We start from the raw sequence: 18561 nt of genomic DNA, 5'->3' as shown, positions 1-18561 counted from the left end.
TTTTAGCCCAATTCAAGTTGAAGAAAACTGGTTTAGTGAAAATCGCAGAAATTTTTTTTTCAGAAACTCCGGGGTGCCTGGAGGTCGCGGTGCACCACGCGACAGTTGTATTCGAAAACTGAGTCACCCAGATCACACGAGTACCCAAGCATGCTTGAAACTCTTTAAAATGCAAGTGCTTCTATCTGTTGTCTTGATTGTTTCCCACTCATTCCTTTTGGTTTGGGGAACATGACAAAATCCCATGCCCAGAGAACTTCAGGTAGAGCTCGCGGAAATGCTCAGTGGACACCCCAGGCAGGGTAAAGATCAGTATTTCCACACTACTCAGAGAAGTTTTATTTTCAGTGATGGATTTTTAGCCCAATTCAAGTTGAAGAAAAGTGGTTTCGTGAAAATCGCAGAAAATTTTTTTTCAGAAACTCCGGGGTGCCTGGAGATCGCGGTGCACCACGCGACAGTTGTATTCCAAAACTGAGTCACTCAGATCACACGAGTACCCAAGCATGCTTGAAACTCATTCAAATGCAAGTGCCTCTATCTCTTTTCTTGATTGTTTCCCACTCATTCCTTTTGGTTTGGGGAACATGTCAAAATCCCATGCCCAGAGAACTTCAGGTAGAGTTCGGGGAAATGCTCAGTGGACAACCCAGGCAGGGTAAGGATCAGCATTTACATACTACTCAGAGAATTTTTATTTTCAGGGATGGATTTTTAGCCCAATTCAAGTTGAAGAAAAATGGTTTCGTGAAAATCGCAGAAAATTTTTTTTCAGAAACTCCGGGGTGCCTGGAGGTCGCGGTGCACCACGCGACAGTTGTATTCCAAAACTGAGTCACTCAGATCACACGAGTACCCAAGCATGCTTGAAACTCATTCAAATGCTAGTGCTTCTATCTGTTGTCTTGATTGTTTCCCACTCATTCCTTTTGGTTTGGGGAACATGTCAAAATCCCATGCCCAGAGAACTTCAAGTAGAGTTCGCGGAAATGCTCAGTGGACACCACAGGTAGGGTAAGGATCAGCATTTCCACACTACTCAGAGAATATTTATTTCCAGGGATGGATTTTTAGCCCAATTCAAGTTGATGAAAAGTGGTTTCGTGAAAATTGCAGAAAATTTTTTTTCAGAAACTCCGGGATGCCTGGAGGTCGCGGTGCACCACGCGACAGTTGTATTCTAAAACTGAGTCACTCAGATCACACGAGTACCTAAGCATGCTTGAAACACATTCAAATGCAAGTGCTTCTATCTGTTGTCTTGATTGTTTCCCACTCATTCCTTTTGGTTTGGGGAACATGTCAAAATCCCATGCCCAGAGAACTTCAGGTAGATTTCGGGGAAATGCTCAGTGGACAACCCAGGCAGGGTAAGGATCAGCATTTACACACTACTCAGAGAATTTTAATTTTCAGGGATGGATTTTTAGCCCAATTCAAGTTGAAGAAAACTGGTTTCGTAAAAATCGCAGAAAATTTTTTTTCAGAAACTCCGGGGTGCCTGGAGGTCGCGGTGCACCACGCGACAGTTGTATTCCAAAACTGAGTCACTCAGATCACACGAGTACCCAAGCATGCTTGAAACTCATTCAAATGCAAGTGCTTCTATCTGTTGTCTTGATTGTTTCCCACTCATTCCTTTTGGTTTGGGGAACATGTCAAAATCCCATGCCCAGAGAACTTCAAGTAGAGTTCGCGGAAATGCTCAGTGGACAACCCAGGCAGGGTAAGGATCAGTATTTCCACACTACTCAGAGAATTTTTATTTTCAGGGATGGATTTTTAGCCCAATTCAAGTTGAAGAAAACTGGTTTAGTGAAAATCGCAGAAATTTTTTTTTCAGAAACTCCGGGGTGCCTGGAGGTCGCGGTGCACCACGCGACAGTTGTATTCGAAAACTGAGTCACCCAGATCACACGAGTACCCAAGCATGCTTGAAACTCTTTAAAATGCAAGTGCTTCTATCTGTTGTCTTGATTGTTTCCCACTCATTCCTTTTGGTTTGGGGAACATGACAAAATCCCATGCCCAGAGAACTTCAGGTAGAGCTCGCGGAAATGCTCAGTGGACACCCCAGGCAGGGTAAAGATCAGTATTTCCACACTACTCAGAGAAGTTTTATTTTCAGTGATGGATTTTTAGCCCAATTCAAGTTGAAGAAAAGTGGTTTCGTGAAAATCGCAGAAAATTTTTTTTCAGAAACTCCGGGGTGCCTGGAGATCGCGGTGCACCACGCGACAGTTGTATTCCAAAACTGAGTCACTCAGATCACACGAGTACCCAAGCATGCTTGAAACTCATTCAAATGCAAGTGCCTCTATCTCTTTTCTTGATTGTTTCCCACTCATTCCTTTTGGTTTGGGGAACATGTCAAAATCCCATGCCCAGAGAACTTCAGGTAGAGTTCGGGGAAATGCTCAGTGGACAACCCAGGCAGGGTAAGGATCAGCATTTACATACTACTCAGAGAATTTTTATTTTCAGGGATGGATTTTTAGCCCAATTCAAGTTGAAGAAAAGTGGTTTCGTGAAAATCGCAGAAAATTTTTTTTCAGAAACTCCGGGGTGCCTGGAGGTCGCGGTGCACCACGCGACAGTTGTATTCCAAAACTGAGTCACTCAGATCACACGAGTACCCAAGCATGCTTGAAACTCATTCAAATGCTAGTGCTTCTATCTGTTGTCTTGATTGTTTCCCACTCATTCCTTTTGGTTTGGGGAACATGTCAAAATCCCATGCCCAGAGAACTTCAAGTAGAGTTCGCGGAAATGCTCAGTGGACACCACAGGTAGGGTAAGGATCAGCATTTCCACACTACTCAGAGAATATTTATTTCCAGGGATGGATTTTTAGCCCAATTCAAGTTGATGAAAAGTGGTTTCGTGAAAATTGCAGAAAATTTTTTTTCAGAAACTCCGGGATGCCTGGAGGTCGCGGTGCACCACGCGACAGTTGTATTCTAAAACTGAGTCACTCAGATCACACGAGTACCTAAGCATGCTTGAAACACATTCAAATGCAAGTGCTTCTATCTGTTGTCTTGATTGTTTCCCACTCATTCCTTTTGGTTTGGGGAACATGTCAAAATCCCATGCCCAGAGAACTTCAGGTAGATTTCGGGGAAATGCTCAGTGGACAACCCAGGCAGGGTAAGGATCAGCATTTACACACTACTCAGAGAATTTTAATTTTCAGGGATGGATTTTTAGCCCAATTCAAGTTGAAGAAAACTGGTTTCGTAAAAATCGCAGAAAATTTTTTTTCAGAAACTCCGGGGTGCCTGGAGGTCGCGGTGCACCACGCGACAGTTGTATTCCAAAACTGAGTCACTCAGATCACACGAGTACCCAAGCATGCTTGAAACTCATTCAAATGCAAGTGCTTCTATCTGTTGTCTTGATTGTTTCCCACTCATTCCTTTTGGTTTGGAGAACATGCCAAAATCCCATGCCCAGAGAACTTCAGGTAGAGCTCGCGGACATGCTCAGTGGACAACCCAGGCAGGGTAAAGATCAGTATTTCCACACTACTCAGAGAAGTTTTATTTTCAGGGATGGATTTTTAGCCCAATTCAAGTTGAAGAAAAGTGGTTTCGTGAAAATCGCAGAAAATTTTTTTTCACAAACTCCGGGGTGCCTGGAGGTCGCGGTGCACCACGCGACAGTTGTATTCCAAAACTGAGTCACTCAGATCACATGAGTACCCAAGCATGCTTGAAACTCATTCAAACGCAAATGCTTCTATCTGTTGTCTTGATTGTTTCCCACTCATTCCTTTTGGTTTGGGGAACATGTCAAAATCTCATGCCCAGAGAACTTCAGATAGAGTTCGGGGAAATGCTCAGTGGACAACCCAGGCAGGATAAGGATCAGCATTTCCACACTACTCAGAGAATTTTTATTTTCAGGGATGGATTTTTAGCCCAATTCAAGTTGAAGAAAAGTGGTTTCGTGAAAATCGCAGAAAATTTTTTTTCAGAAACTCCGGGGTGCCTGGAGGTCGCGGTGCACCACGCGACAGTTGTATTCCAAAACTGAGTCACTCAGATCACACGAGTACCCAAGCATGCTTGAAACTCATTCAAATGCTAGTGCTTCTATCTGTTGTCTTGATTGTTTCCCACTCATTCCTTTTGGTTTGGGGAACATGTCAAAATCCCATGCCCAGAGAACTTCAAGTAGAGTTCGCGGAAATGCTCAGTGGACACCACAGGTAGGGTAAGGATCAGCATTTCCACACTACTCAGAGAATATTTATTTTCAGGGATGGATTTTTAGCCCAATTCAAGTTGATGAAAAGTGGTTTCGTGAAAATTGCAGAAAATTTTTTTTCAGAAACTCCGGGATGCCTGGAGGTCGCGGTGCACCACGCGACAGTTGTATTCTAAAACTGAGTCACTCAGATCACACGAGTACCTAAGCATGCTTGAAACTCATTCAAATGCAAGTGCCTCTATCTGTTGTCTTGATTGTTTCCCACTCATTCCTTTTGGTTTGGGGAACATGACAAAATACCATGCCCAGAGAACTTCAGGTAGAGCTCGCGGAAATGCTCAGTGGACAACCCAGGCAGGGTTAGGATCAGTATTTCCACACTACTCAGAGAATTTTTATTTTCAGGGATGGATTTTTAGCCCAATTCAAGTTGAAGAAAAGTGGTTTCGTGAAAATCGCAGAAAATTTTTTTTCAGAAACTCCGGGGTGCCTGGAGGTCGCGGTGCACCACGCGACAGTTGTATTCGAAAACTGAGTCACTCAGATCACACGAGTACCCAAGCATGCTTGAAACACATTCAAATGCAAGTGCTTCTATCTGTTGTCTTGATTGTTTCCCACTCATTCCTTTTGGTTTGGGGAACATGTCAAAATCCCATGCCCAGAGAACTTCAGGTAGAGTTCGGGGAAATGCTCAGTGGACAACCCAGGAAGGGTAAGGATCAGCATTTACATACTACTCAGAGAATTTTTATTTTCAGGGATGGATTTTTAGCCCAATTCAAGTTGAAGAAAAGTGGTTTCGTGAAAATCGCAGAAAATTTTTTTTCAGAAACTCCGGGGTGCCTGGAGGTCGCGGTGCACCACGCGACAGTTGTATTCCAAAACTGAGTCACTCAGATCACACGAGTACCCAAGCATGCTTGAAACTCATTCAAATGCAAGTGCTTCTATCTGTTGTCTTGATTGTTTCCCACTCATTCCTTTTGGTTTGGGGAACATGTCAAAATCCCATTCCCAGAGAACTTCAAGTAGAGTTCGCGGAAATGCTCAGTGGACAACCCAGGCAGGGTAAGGATCAGTATTTCCACACTACTCAGAGAATTTTTATTTTCAGTGATGGATTTTTAGCCCAATTCAAGTTGAAGAAAAGTGGTTTCGTGAAAATCGCAGAAAATTTTTTTTCAGAAACTCCGGGGTGCCTGGAGATCGCGGTGCACCACGCGACAGTTGTATTCCAAAACTGAGTCACTCAGATCACACGAGTACCCAAGCATGCTTGAAACTCATTCAAATGCAAGTGCCTCTATCTGTTGTCTTGATTGTTTCCCACTCATTCCTTTTGGTTTGGGGAACATGTCAAAATCCCATGCCCAGAGAACTTCAAGTAGAGTTCGCGGAAATGCTCAGTGGACAACCCAGGCAGGGTATGGATCAGTATTACCACACTACTCAGAGAATTTTTATTTTCAGGGATGGATTTTTAGCCCAATTCAAGTTGAAGAAAAGTGGTTTCGTGAAAATCGCAGAAAATTTTTTTTCAGAAACTCCGGGGTGCCTGGAGATCGCGGTGCACCACGCGACAGTTGTATTCCAAAACTGAGTCACTCAGATCACACGAGTACCCAAGCATGCTTGAAACTCATTCAAATGCAAGTGCCTCTATCTCTTTTCTTGATTGTTTCCCACTCATTCCTTTTGGTTTGGGGAACATGTCAAAATCCCATGCCCAGAGAACTTCAGGTAGAGTTCGGGGAAATGCTCAGTGGACAACCCAGGCAGGGTAAGGATCAGCATTTACATACTACTCAGAGAATTTTTATTTTCAGGGATGGATTTTTAGCCCAATTCAAGTTGAAGAAAAGTGGTTTCGTGAAAATCGCAGAAAATTTTTTTTCAGAAACTCCGGGGTGCCTGGAGGTCGCGGTGCACCACGCGACAGTTGTATTCCAAAACTGAGTCACTCAGATCACACGAGTACCCAAGCATGCTTGAAACTCATTCAAATGCTAGTGCTTCTATCTGTTGTCTTGATTGTTTCCCACTCATTCCTTTTGGTTTGGGGAACATGTCAAAATCCCATGCCCAGAGAACTTCAAGTAGAGTTCGCGGATATGCTCAGTGGACACCACAGGTAGGGTAAGGATCAGCATTTCCACACTACTCAGAGAATATTTATTTTCAGGGATGGATTTTTAGCCCAATTCAAGTTGATGAAAAGTGGTTTCGTGAAAATTGCAGAAAATTTTTTTTCAGAAACTCCGGGATGCCTGGAGGTCGCGGTGCACCACGCGACAGTTGTATTCTAAAACTGAGTCACTCAGATCACACGAGTACCTAAGCATGCTTGAAACTCATTCAAATGCAAGAGCCTCTATCTGTTGTCTTGATTGTTTCCCACTCATTCCTTTTGGTTTGGGGAACATGTCAAAATCCCATGCCCAGAGAACTTCAAGTAGAGTTCGCGGAAATGCTCAGTGGACAACCCAGGCAGGGTATGGATCAGTATTACCACACTACTCAGAGAATTTTTATTTTCAGGGATGGATTTTTAGCCCAATTCAAGTTGAAGAAAAGTGGTTTAGTGAAAATCGCAGTAAATTTTTTTTCAGAAACTCCGGGGTGCCTGGAGGTCGCGGTGCACCACGCGACAGTTGTATTCGATAACTGAGTGACTCAGATCACACGAGTACCCAAGCATGCTTGAAACACATTCAAATGCAAGTGCTTCTATCTGTTGTCTTGGTTGTTTCCCACTCATTCCTTTTGGTTTGGGGAACATGTCAAAATCCCATGCCCAGAGAACTTCAGGTAGAGTTCGGGGAAATGCTCAGTGGACAACCCAGGCAGGGTAAGGATCAGCATTTACACACTACTCAGAGAATTTTAATTTTCAGGGATGTATTTTTAGCCCAATTCAAGTTGAAGAAAAGTGGTTTCGTTAAAATCGCAGAAATTTTTTTTTCAGAAACTCCGGGGTGCCTGGAGGTCGCGGTGCACCACGCGACAGTTGTATTCCAAAACTGAGTAACCCAGATCACACGAGTACCCAAGCATGCTTGAAACTCATTCAAATGCAAGTGCTTCTATCTGTTGTCTTGATTGTTTCCCACTCATTCCTTTTGGTTTGGGGAACATGTCAAAATCCCATGCCCAGAGAACTTCAGGTAGAGTTCGGGGAAATGCTCAGTGGACAACCCAGGCAGGGTAAGGATCAGCATTTACATACTACTCAGAGAATTTTTATTTTCAGGGATGGATTTTTAGCCCAATTCAAGTTGAAGAAAAGTGGTTTCGTGAAAATCGCAGAAATTTTTTTTTCAGAAACTCCGGGGTGCCTGGAGGTCGCGGTGCACCACGCGACAGTTGTATTCCAAAACTGAGTCACTCAGATCACACGAGTACCCAAGCATGCTTGAAACTCATTCAAATGCAAGTGCTTCTATCTGTTGTCTTGATTGTTTCCCACTCATTCCTTTTGGTTTGGGGAACATGTCAAAATCCCATGCCCAGAGAACTTCAAGTAGAGTTCGCGGAAATGCTCAGTGGACAACCCAGGCAGGGTAAGGATCAGTATTTCCACACTACTCAGAGAATTTTTATTTTCAGTGATGGATTTTTAGCCCAATTCAAGTTGAAGAAAAGTGGTTTCGTGAAAATCGCAGAAAATTTTTTTTCAGAAACTCCGGGGTGCCTGGAGATCGCGGTGCACCACGCGACAGTTGTATTCCAAAACTGAGTCACTCAGATCACACGAGTACCCAAGCATGCTTGAAACTCATTCAAATGCAAGTGCCTCTATCTGTTGTCTTGATTGTTTCCCACTCATTCCTTTTGGTTTGGGGAACATGTCAAAATCCCATGCCCAGAGAACTTCAAGTAGAGTTCGCGGAAATGCTCAGTGGACAACCCAGGCAGGGTATGGATCAGTATTACCACACTACTCAGAGAATTTTTATTGTCAGGGATGGATTTTTAGCCCAATTCAAGTTGAAGAAAAGTGGTTTAGTGAAAATCGCAGTAAATTTTTTTTCAGAAACTCCGGGGTGCCTGGAGGTCGCGGTGCACCACGCGACAGTTGTATTCGATAACTGAGTGACTCAGATCACACGAGTACCCAAGCATGCTTGAAACACATTCAAATGCAAGTGGTTCTATCTGTTGTCTTGATTGTTTCCCACTCATTCCTTTTGGTTTGGGGAACATGTCAAAATCTCATGCCCAGAGAACTTCAGATAGAGTTCGGGGAAATGCTCAGTGGACAACCCAGGCAGGATAAGGATCAGCATTTCCACACTACTCAGAGAATTTTTATTTTCAGGGATGGATTTTTAGCCCAATTTAAGTTGAAGAAAAGTGGTTTCGTGAAAATCGCAGAAAATTTTTTTTCAGAAACTCCGGGGTGCCTGGAGGTCGCGGTGCACCACGCGACAGTTGTATTCGAAAACTGAGTCACCCAGATCACACGAGTACCCAAGCATGCTTGAAACTCTTTAAAATGCAAGTGCTTCTATCTGTTGTCTTGATTGTTTCCCACTCATTCCTTTTGGTTTGGGGAACATGACAAAATCCCATGCCCAGAGAACTTCAGGTAGAGCTCGTGGAAATGCTCAGTGGACAACCCAGGCAGGGTTAGGATCAGTATTTCCACACTACTCAGAGAATTTTTATTTTCAGGGATGGATTTTTAGCCCAATTCAAGTTGAAGAAAAGTGGTTTCGTGAAAATCGCAGAAAATTTTTTTTCACAAACTCCGGGGTGCCTGGAGGTCGCGGTGCACCACGCGACAGTTGTATTCCAAAACTGAGTCACTCAGATCACATGAGTACCCAAGCATGCTTGAAACTCATTCAAACGCAAATGCTTCTATCTGTTGTCTTGATTGTTTCCCACTCATTCCTTTTGGTTTGGGGAACATGTCAAAATCTCATGCCCAGAGAACTTCAGATAGAGTTCGGGGAAATGCTCAGTGGACAACCCAGGCAGGATAAGGATCAGCATTTCCACACTACTCAGAGAATTTTTATTTTCAGGGATGGATTTTTAGCCCAATTTAAGTTGAAGAAAAGTGGTTTCGTGAAAATCGCAGAAATTTTTTTTTCAGAAACTCCGGGGTGCCTGGAGGTCGCGGTGCACCACGCGACAGTTGTATTCGAAAACTGAGTCACCCAGATCACACGAGTACCCAAGCATGCTTGAAACTCTTTAAAATGCAAGTGCTTCTATCTGTTGTCTTGATTGTTTCCCACTCATTCCTTTTGGTTTGGGGAACATGACAAAATCCCATGCCCAGAGAACTTCAGGTAGAGCTCGCGGAAATGCTCAGTGGACAACCCAGGCAGGGTAAAGATCAGTATTTCCACACTACTCAGAGAAGTTTTATTTTCAGTGATGGATTTTTAGCCCAATTCAAGTTGAAGAAAAGTGGTTTCGTGAAAATCGCAGAAAATTTTTTTTCAGAAACTCCGGGGTGCCTGGAGATCGCGGTGCACCACGCGACAGTTGTATTCCAAAACTGAGTCACTCAGATCACACGAGTACCCAAGCATGCTTGAAACTCATTCAAATGCAAGTGCCTCTATCTCTTTTCTTGATTGTTTCCCACTCATTCCTTTTGGTTTGGGGAACATGTCAAAATCTCATGCCCAGAGAACTTCAGGTAGAGTTCGGGGAAATGCTCAGTGGACAACCCAGGCAGGGTAAGGATCAGCATTTACATACTACTCAGAGAATTTTTATTTTCAGGGATGGATTTTTAGCCCAATTCAAGTTGAAGAAAAGTGGTTTCGTGAAAATCGCAGAAAATTTTTTTTCAGAAACTCCGGGGTGCCTGGAGGTCGCGGTGCACCACGCGACAGTTGTATTCCAAAACTGAGTCACTCAGATCACACGAGTACCCAAGCATGCTTGAAACTCATTCAAATGCTAGTGCTTCTATCTGTTGTCTTGATTGTTTCCCACTCATTCCTTTTGGTTTGGGGAACATGTCAAAATCCCATGCCCAGAGAACTTCAAGTAGAGTTCGCGGAAATGCTCAGTGGACACCACAGGTAGGGTAAGGATCAGCATTTCCACACTACTCAGAGAATATTTATTTTCAGGGATGGATTTTTAGCCCAATTCAAGTTGATGAAAAGTGGTTTCGTGAAAATTGCAGAAAATTTTTTTTCAGAAACTCCGGGATGCCTGGAGGTCGCGGTGCACCACGCGACAGTTGTATTCTAAAACTGAGTCACTCAGATCACACGAGTACCTAAGCATGCTTGAAACTCATTCAAATGCAAGTGCCTCTATCTGTTGTCTTGATTGTTTCCCACTCATTCCTTTTGGTTTGGGGAACATGTGAAAATCCCATGCCCAGAGAACTTCAGGTAGAGTTCGCGGAAATGCTCAGTGGACAACCCAGGCAGGGTATGGATCAGTATTACCACACTACTCAGAGAATTTTTATTTTCAGGGATGGATTTTTAGCCCAATTCAAGTTGAAGAAAAGTGGTTTAGTGAAAATCGCAGTAAATTTTTTTTCAGAAACTCCGGGGTGCCTGGAGGTCGCGGTGCACCACGCGACAGTTGTATTCGATAACTGAGTGACTCAGATCACACGAGTACCCAAGCATGCTTGAAACTCATTCAAATGCAAGTGCTTCTATCTGTTGTCTTGATTGTTTCCCACTCATTCCTTTTGGTTTGGGGAACATGACAAAATACCATGCCCAGAGAACTTCAGGTAGAGCTCGCGGAAATGCTCAGTGGACAACCCAGGCAGGGTTAGGATCAGTATTTCCACACTACTCAGAGAATTTTTATTTTCAGGGATGGATTTTTAGCCCAATTCAAGTTGAAGAAAAGTGGTTTCGTGAAAATCGCAGAAAATTTTTTTTCAGAAACTCCGGGGTGCCTGGAGGTCGCGGTGCACCACGCGACAGTTGTATTCGAAAACTGAGTCACTCAGATCACACGAGTACCCAAGCATGCTTGAAACACATTCAAATGCAAGTGCTTCTATCTGTTGTCTTGATTGTTTCCCACTCATTCCTTTTGGTTTGGGGAACATGTCAAAATCCCATGCCCAGAGAACTTCAGGTAGAGTTCGGGGAAATGCTCAGTGGACAACCCAGGCAGGGTAAGGATCAGCATTTACATACTACTCAGAGAATTTTTATTTTCAGGGATGGATTTTTAGCCCAATTCAAGTTGAAGAAAAGTGGTTTCGTGAAAATCGCAGAAAATTTTTTTTCAGAAACTCCGGGGTGCCTGGAGGTCGCGGTGCACCACGCGACAGTTGTATTCCAAAACTGAGTCACTCAGATCACACGAGTACCCAAGCATGCTTGAAACTCATTCAAATGCAAGTGCCTCTATCTGTTGTCTTGATTGTTTCCCACTCATTCCTTTTGGTTTGGGGAACATGTCAAAATCCCATGCCCAGAGAACTTCAAGTAGAGTTCGCGGAAATGCTCAGTGGACAACCCAGGCAGGGTATGGATCAGTATTACCACACTACTCAGAGAATTTTTATTGTCAGGGATGGATTTTTAGCCCAATTCAAGTTGAAGAAAAGTGGTTTAGTGAAAATCGCAGTAAATTTTTTTTCAGAAACTCCGGGGTGCCTGGAGGTCGCGGTGCACCACGCGACAGTTGTATTCGATAACTGAGTGACTCAGATCACACGAGTACCCAAGCATGCTTGAAACACATTCAAATGCAAGTGCTTCTATCTGTTGTCTTGATTGTTTCCCACTCATTCCTTTTGGTTTGGGGAACATGTCAAAATCCCATGCCCAGAGAACTTCAGGTAGAGTTCGGGGAAATGCTCAGTGGACAACCCAGGCAGGGTAAGGATCAGCATTTACATACTACTCAGAGAATTTTTATTTTCAGGGATGGATTTTTAGCCCAATTCAAGTTGAAGAAAAGTGGTTTCGTGAAAATCGCAGAAAATTTTTTTTCAGAAACTCCGGGGTGCCTGGAGGTCGCGGTGCACCACGCGACAGTTGTATTCCAAAACTGAGTCACTCAGATCACACGAGTACCCAAGCATGCTTGAAACTCATTCAAATGCTATTGCTTCTATCTGTTGTCTTGATTGTTTCCCACTCATTCCTTTTGGTTTGGGGAACATGTCAAAATCCCATGCCCAGAGAACTTCAAGTAGAGTTCGCGGAAATGCTCAGTGGACACCACAGGTAGGGTAAGGATCAGCATTTCCACACTACTCAGAGAATCTTTATTTTCAGGGATGGATTTTTAGACCAATTCAAGTTGATGAAAAGTGGTTTCGTGAAAATTGCAGAAAATTTTTTTTCAGAAACTCCGGGATGCCTGGAGGTCGCGGTGCACCACGCGACAGTTGTATTCTAAAACTGAGTCACTCAGATCACACGAGTACCCAAGCATGCTTGAAACTCATTCAAATGCAAGTGCTTCTATCTGTTGTCTTGATTGTTTCCCACTCAATCCTTTTGGTTTGGGGAACATGTCAAAATCCCATGCCCAGAGAACTTCAGGTAGAGCTCGCGGAAATGCTCAGTGGACAACCCAGGCAGGGTAAGGATCAGTATTTCCACACTACTCAGAGAATTTTTATTTTCAGGGATGGATTTTTAGCCCAATTCAAGTTGAAGAAAAGTGGTTTCGTGAAAATCGCAGAAAATTTTTTTTCAGAAACTCCGGGGTGCCTTGAGGTCGCGATGCACCACGTGACAGTTGTATTCCAAAACTGAGTCACTCAGATCACACGAGTACCCAAGCATGCTTGAAATTCATTCAAATGCAAGTGCTTCTATCTGTTGTCTTGATTGTTTCCCACTCATTCCTTTTGGTTTGGGGAACATGTCAAAATCCCATGCCCAGAGAACTTCAGGTAGAGTTCGCGGAAATGCTCAGTGGACACCACAGGTAGGGTAAGGATCAGCATTTCCACACTACTCAGAGAATATTTATTTTCAGGGATGGATTTTTAGCCCAATTCAAGTTGATGAAAAGTGGTTTCGTGAAAATTGCAGAAAATTTTTTTTCAGAAACTCCGGGATGCCTGGAGGTCGCGGTGCACCACGCGACAGTTGTATTCTAAAACTGAGTCACTCAGATCACACGAGTACCTAAGCATGCTTGAAACACATTCAAATGCAAGTGCTTCTATCTGTTGTCTTGATTGTTTCCCACTCATTCCTTTTGGTTTGGGGAACATGTCAAAATCCCATGCCCAGAGAACTTCAGGTAGATTTCGGGGAAATGCTCAGTGGACAACACAGGCAGGGTAAGGATCAGCATTTACACACTACTCAGAGAATTTTAATTTTCAGGGATGGATTTTTAGCCCAATTCAAGTTGAAGAAAACTGGTTTCGTAAAAATCGCAGAAAATTTTTTTCAGAAACTCCGGGGTGCCTGGAGGTCGCGGTGCACCACGCGACAGTTGTATTCCAAAACTGAGTCACTCAGATCACACGAGTACCCAAGCATGCTTGAAACTCATTCAAATGCAAGTGCTTCTATCTGTTGTCTTGATTGTTTCCCACTCATTCCTTTTGGTTTGGGGAACATGTCAAAATCTCATGCCCAGAGAACTTCAGATAGAGTTCGGGGAAATGCTCAGTGGACAACCCAGGCAGGATAAGGATCAGCATTTCCACACTACTCAGAGAATTTTTATTTTCAGGGATGGATTTTTAGCCCAATTCAAGTTGAAGAAAAGTGGTTTCGTGAAAATCGCAGAAAATTTTTTTTCAGAAACTCCGGGGTGCCTGGAGGTCGCGGTGCACCACGCGACAGTTGTATTCGAAAACTGAGTCACCCAGATCACACGAGTACCCAAGCATGCTTGAAACTCTTTAAAATGCAAGTGCTTCTATCTGTTGTCTTGATTGTTTCCCACTCATTCCTTTTGGTTTGGGGAACATGACAAAATCCCATGCCCAGAGAACTTCAGGTAGAGCTCGCGGAAATGCTCAGTGGACAACCCAGGCAGGGTAAAGATCAGTATTTCCACACTACTCAGAGAAGTTTTATTTTCAGTGATTGATTTTTAGCCCAATTCAAGTTGAAGAAAAGTGGTTTCGTGAAAATCGCAGAAAATTTTTTTTCAGAAACTCCGGGGTGCCTGGAGATCGCGGTGCACCACGCGACAGTTGTATTCCAAAACTGAGTCACTCAGATCACACGAGTACCCAAGCATGCTTGAAACTCATTCAAATGCAAGTGCCTCTATCTCTTTTCTTGATTGTTTCCCACTCATTCCTTTTGGTTTGGGGAACATGTCAAAATCCCATGCCCAGAGAACTTCAGGTAGAGGTCGGGGAAATGCTCAGTGGACAACCCAGGCAGGGTAAGGATCAGCATTTACATACTACTCAGAGAATTTTTATTTTCAGGGATGGATTTTTAGCCCAATTCAAGTTGAAGAAAAGTGGTTTCGTGAAACTCGCAGAAAATTTTTTTTCAGAAACTCCGGGGTGCCTGGAGGTCGCGGTGCACCACGCGACAGTTGTATTCCAAAACTGAGTCACTCAGATCACACGAGTACCCAAGCATGCTTGAAACTCATTCAAATGCTAGTGCTTCTATCTGTTGTCTTGATTGTTTCCCACTCATTCCTTTTGGTTTGGGGAACATGTCAAAATCCCATGCCCAGAGAACTTCAAGTAGAGTTCGCGGAAATGCTCAGTGGACACCACAGGTAGGGTAAGGATCAGCATTTCCACACTACTCAGAGAATATTTATTTTCAGGGATGGATTTTTAGCCCAATTCAAGTTGATGAAAAGTGGTTTCGTGAAAATTGCAGAAAATTTTTTTTCAGAAACTCCGGGATGCCTGGAGGTCGCGGTGCACCACGCGACAGTTGTATTCTATAACTGAGTCACTCAGATCACACGAGTACCTAAGCATGCTTGAAACTCATTCAAATGCAAGTGCCTCTATCTGTTGTCTTGATTGTTTCCCACTCATTCCTTTTGGTTTGGGGAACATGACAAAATACCATGCCCAGAGAACTTCAGGTAGAGCTCGCGGAAATGCTCAGTGGACAACCCAGGCAGGGTTAGGATCAGTATTTCCACACTACTCAGAGAATTTTTATTTTCAGGGATGGATTTTTAGCCCAATTCAAGTTGAAGAAAAGTGGTTTCGTGAAAATCGCAGAAAATTTTTTTTCAGAAACTCCGGGGTGCCTGGAGGTCGCGGTGCACCACGCGACAGTTGTATTCGAAAACTGAGTGACTCAGATCACACGAGTACCCAAGCATGCTTGAAACACATTCAAATGCAAGTGCTTCTATCTGTTGTCTTGATTGTTTCCCACTCATTCCTTTTGGTTTGGGGAACATGTCAAAATCCCATGCCCAGAGAACTTCAGGTAGAGTTCGGGGAAATGCTCAATGGACAACCCAGGCAGGGTAAGGATCAGCATTTACATACTACTCAGAGAATTTTTATTTTCAGGGATGGATTTTTAGCCCAATTCAAGTTGAAGAAAAGTGGTTTCGTGAAAATCGCAGAAAATTTTTTTTCAGAAACTCCGGGGTGCCTGGAGGTCGCGGTGCACCACGCGACAGTTGTATTCCAAAACTGAGTCACTCAGATCACACGAGTACCCAAGCATGCTTGAAACTCATTCAAATGCAAGTGCTTCTATCTGTTGTCTTGATTGTTTCCCACTCATTCCTTTTGGTTTGGAGAACATGTCAAAATCCCATGCCCAGAGAACTTCAGGTAGAGCTCGCGGACATGCTCAGTGGACAACCCAGGCAGGGTAAAGATCAGTATTTCCACACTACTCAGAGAAGTTTTATTTTCAGGGATGGATTTTTAGCCCAATTCAAGTTGAAGAAAAGTGGTTTCGTGAAAATCGCAGAAAATTTTTTTTCACAAACTCCGGGGTGCCTGGAGATCGCGGTGCACCACGCGACAGTTGTATTCCAAAACTGAGTCACTCAGATCACACGAGCACCCAAGCATGCTTGAAACTCATTCAAATGCAAGTGCCTCTATCTCTTTTCTTGATTGTTTCCCACTCATTCCTTTTGGTTTGGGGAACATGTCAAAATCCCATGCCCAGAGAACTTCAGGTAGAGTTCGGGGAAATGCTCAGTGGACAACCCAGGCAGGGTAAGGATCAGCATTTACATACTACTCAGAGAATTTTTATTTTCAGGGATGGATTTTTAGCCCAATTCAAGTTGAAGAAAAGTGGTTTCGTGAAAATCGCAGAAAATTTTTTTTCAGAAACTCCGGGGTGCCTGGAGGTCGCGGTGCACCACGCGACAGTTGTATTCCAAAACTGAGTCACTCAGATCACACGAGTACCCAAGCATGCTTGAAACTCATTCAAATGCTAGTGCTTCTATCTGTTGTCTTGATTGTTTCCCACTCATTCCTTTTGGTTTGGGGAACATGTCAAAATCCCATGCCCAGAGAACTTCAAGTAGAGTTCGCGGAAATGCTCAGTGGACACCACAGGTAGGGTAAGGATCAGCATTTCCACACTACTCAGAGAATATTTATTTTCAGGGATGGATTTTTAGCCCAATTCAAATTGATGAAAAGTGGTTTCGTGAAAATTGCAGAAAATTTTTTTTCAGAAACTCCGGGATGCCTGGAGGTCGCGGTGCACCACGCGACAGTTGTATTCTAAAACTGAGTCACTCAGATCACACGAGTACCTAAGCATGCTTGAAACTCATTCAAATGCAAGTGCCTCTATCTGTTGTCTTGATTGTTTCCCACTCATTCCTTTTGGTTTGGGGAACATGTCAAAATCCCATGCCCAGAGAACTTCAAGTAGAGTTCGCGGAAATGCTCAGTGGACAACCCACGCAGGGTATGGATCAGTATTACCACACTACTCAGAGAATTTTTATTTTCAGGGATGGATTTTTAGCCCAATTCAAGTTGAAGAAAAGTGGTTTAGTGAAAATCGCAGTAAATTTTTTTTCAGAAACTCCGGGGTGCCTGGAGGTCGCGGTGCACCACGCGACAGTTGTATTCGATAACTGAGTGACTCAGATCACACGAGTACCCAAGCATGCTTGAAACACATTCAAATGCAAGTGCTTCTATCTGTTGTCTTGGTTGTTTCCCACTCATTCCTTTTGGTTTGGGGAACATGTCAAAATCCCATGCCCAGAGAACTTCAGGTAGAGTTCGGGGAAATGCTCAGTGGACAACTCAGGCAGGGTAAGGATCAGCATTTACACACTACTCAGAGAATTTTAATTTTCAGGGATGGATTTTTAGCCCAATTCAAGTTGAAGAAAAGTGGTTTCGTTAAAATCGCAGAAATTTTTTTTTCAGAAACTCCGGGGTGCCTGGAGGTCGCGGTGCACCACGCGACAGTTGTATTCCAAAACTGAGTAACCCTGATCACACGAGTACCCAAGCATGCTTGAAACTCATTCAAATGCAAGTGCTTCTATCTGTTGTCTTGATTGTTTCCCACTCATTCCTTTTGGTTTGGGGAACATGACAAAATACCATGCCCAGAGAACTTCAGGTAGAGCTCGCGGAAATGCTCAGTGGACAACCCAGGCAGGGTTAGGATCAGTATTTCCACACTACTCAGAGAATTTTTATTTTCAGGGATGGATTTTTAGCCCAATTCAAGTTGAAGAAAAGTGGTTTCGTGAAAATCGCAGAAAATTTTTTTTCAGAAACTCCGGGGTGCCTGGAGATCGCGGTGCACCACGCGACAGTTGTATTCCAAAACTGAGTCACTCAGATCACACGAGTACCCAAGCATGCTTGAAACTCATTCAAATGCAAGTGCCTCTATCTGTTGTCTTGATTGTTTCCCACTCATTCCTTTTGGTTTGGGGAACATGTCAAAATCCCATGCCCAGAGAACTTCAAGTAGAGTTCGCGGAAATGCTCAGTGGACAACCCAGGCAGGGTATGGATCAGTATTACCACACTACTCAGAGAATTTTTATTGTCAGGGATGGATTTTTAGCCCAATTCAAGTTGAAGAAAAGTGGTTTCGTGAAAATCGCAGAAAATTTTTTTTCAGAAACTCCGGGGTGCCTGGAGGTCGCGGTGCACCACGCGACAGTTGTATTCCAAAACTGAGTCACTCAGATCACACGAGTACCCAAGCATGCTTGAAACTCATTCAAATGCTATTGCTTCTATCTGTTGTCTTGATTGTTTCCCACTCATTCCTTTTGGTTTGGGGAACATGTCAAAATCCCATGCCCAGAGAACTTCAAGTAGAGTTCGCGGAAATGCTCAGTGGACACCACAGGTAGGGTAAGGATCAGCATTTCCACACTACTCAGAGAATCTTTATTTTCAGGGATGGATTTTTAGACCAATTCAAGTTGATGAAAAGTGGTTTCGTGAAAATTGCAGAA

This window comes from Atractosteus spatula, chromosome 4 (genome assembly GCF_055471065.1).
Source record: "Atractosteus spatula isolate fAtrSpa1 chromosome 4, fAtrSpa1.hap1, whole genome shotgun sequence".
Taxonomy (NCBI): Eukaryota; Metazoa; Chordata; class Actinopteri; order Semionotiformes; family Lepisosteidae; genus Atractosteus; species Atractosteus spatula.
This window is presented reverse-complemented; position numbering follows the sequence as displayed.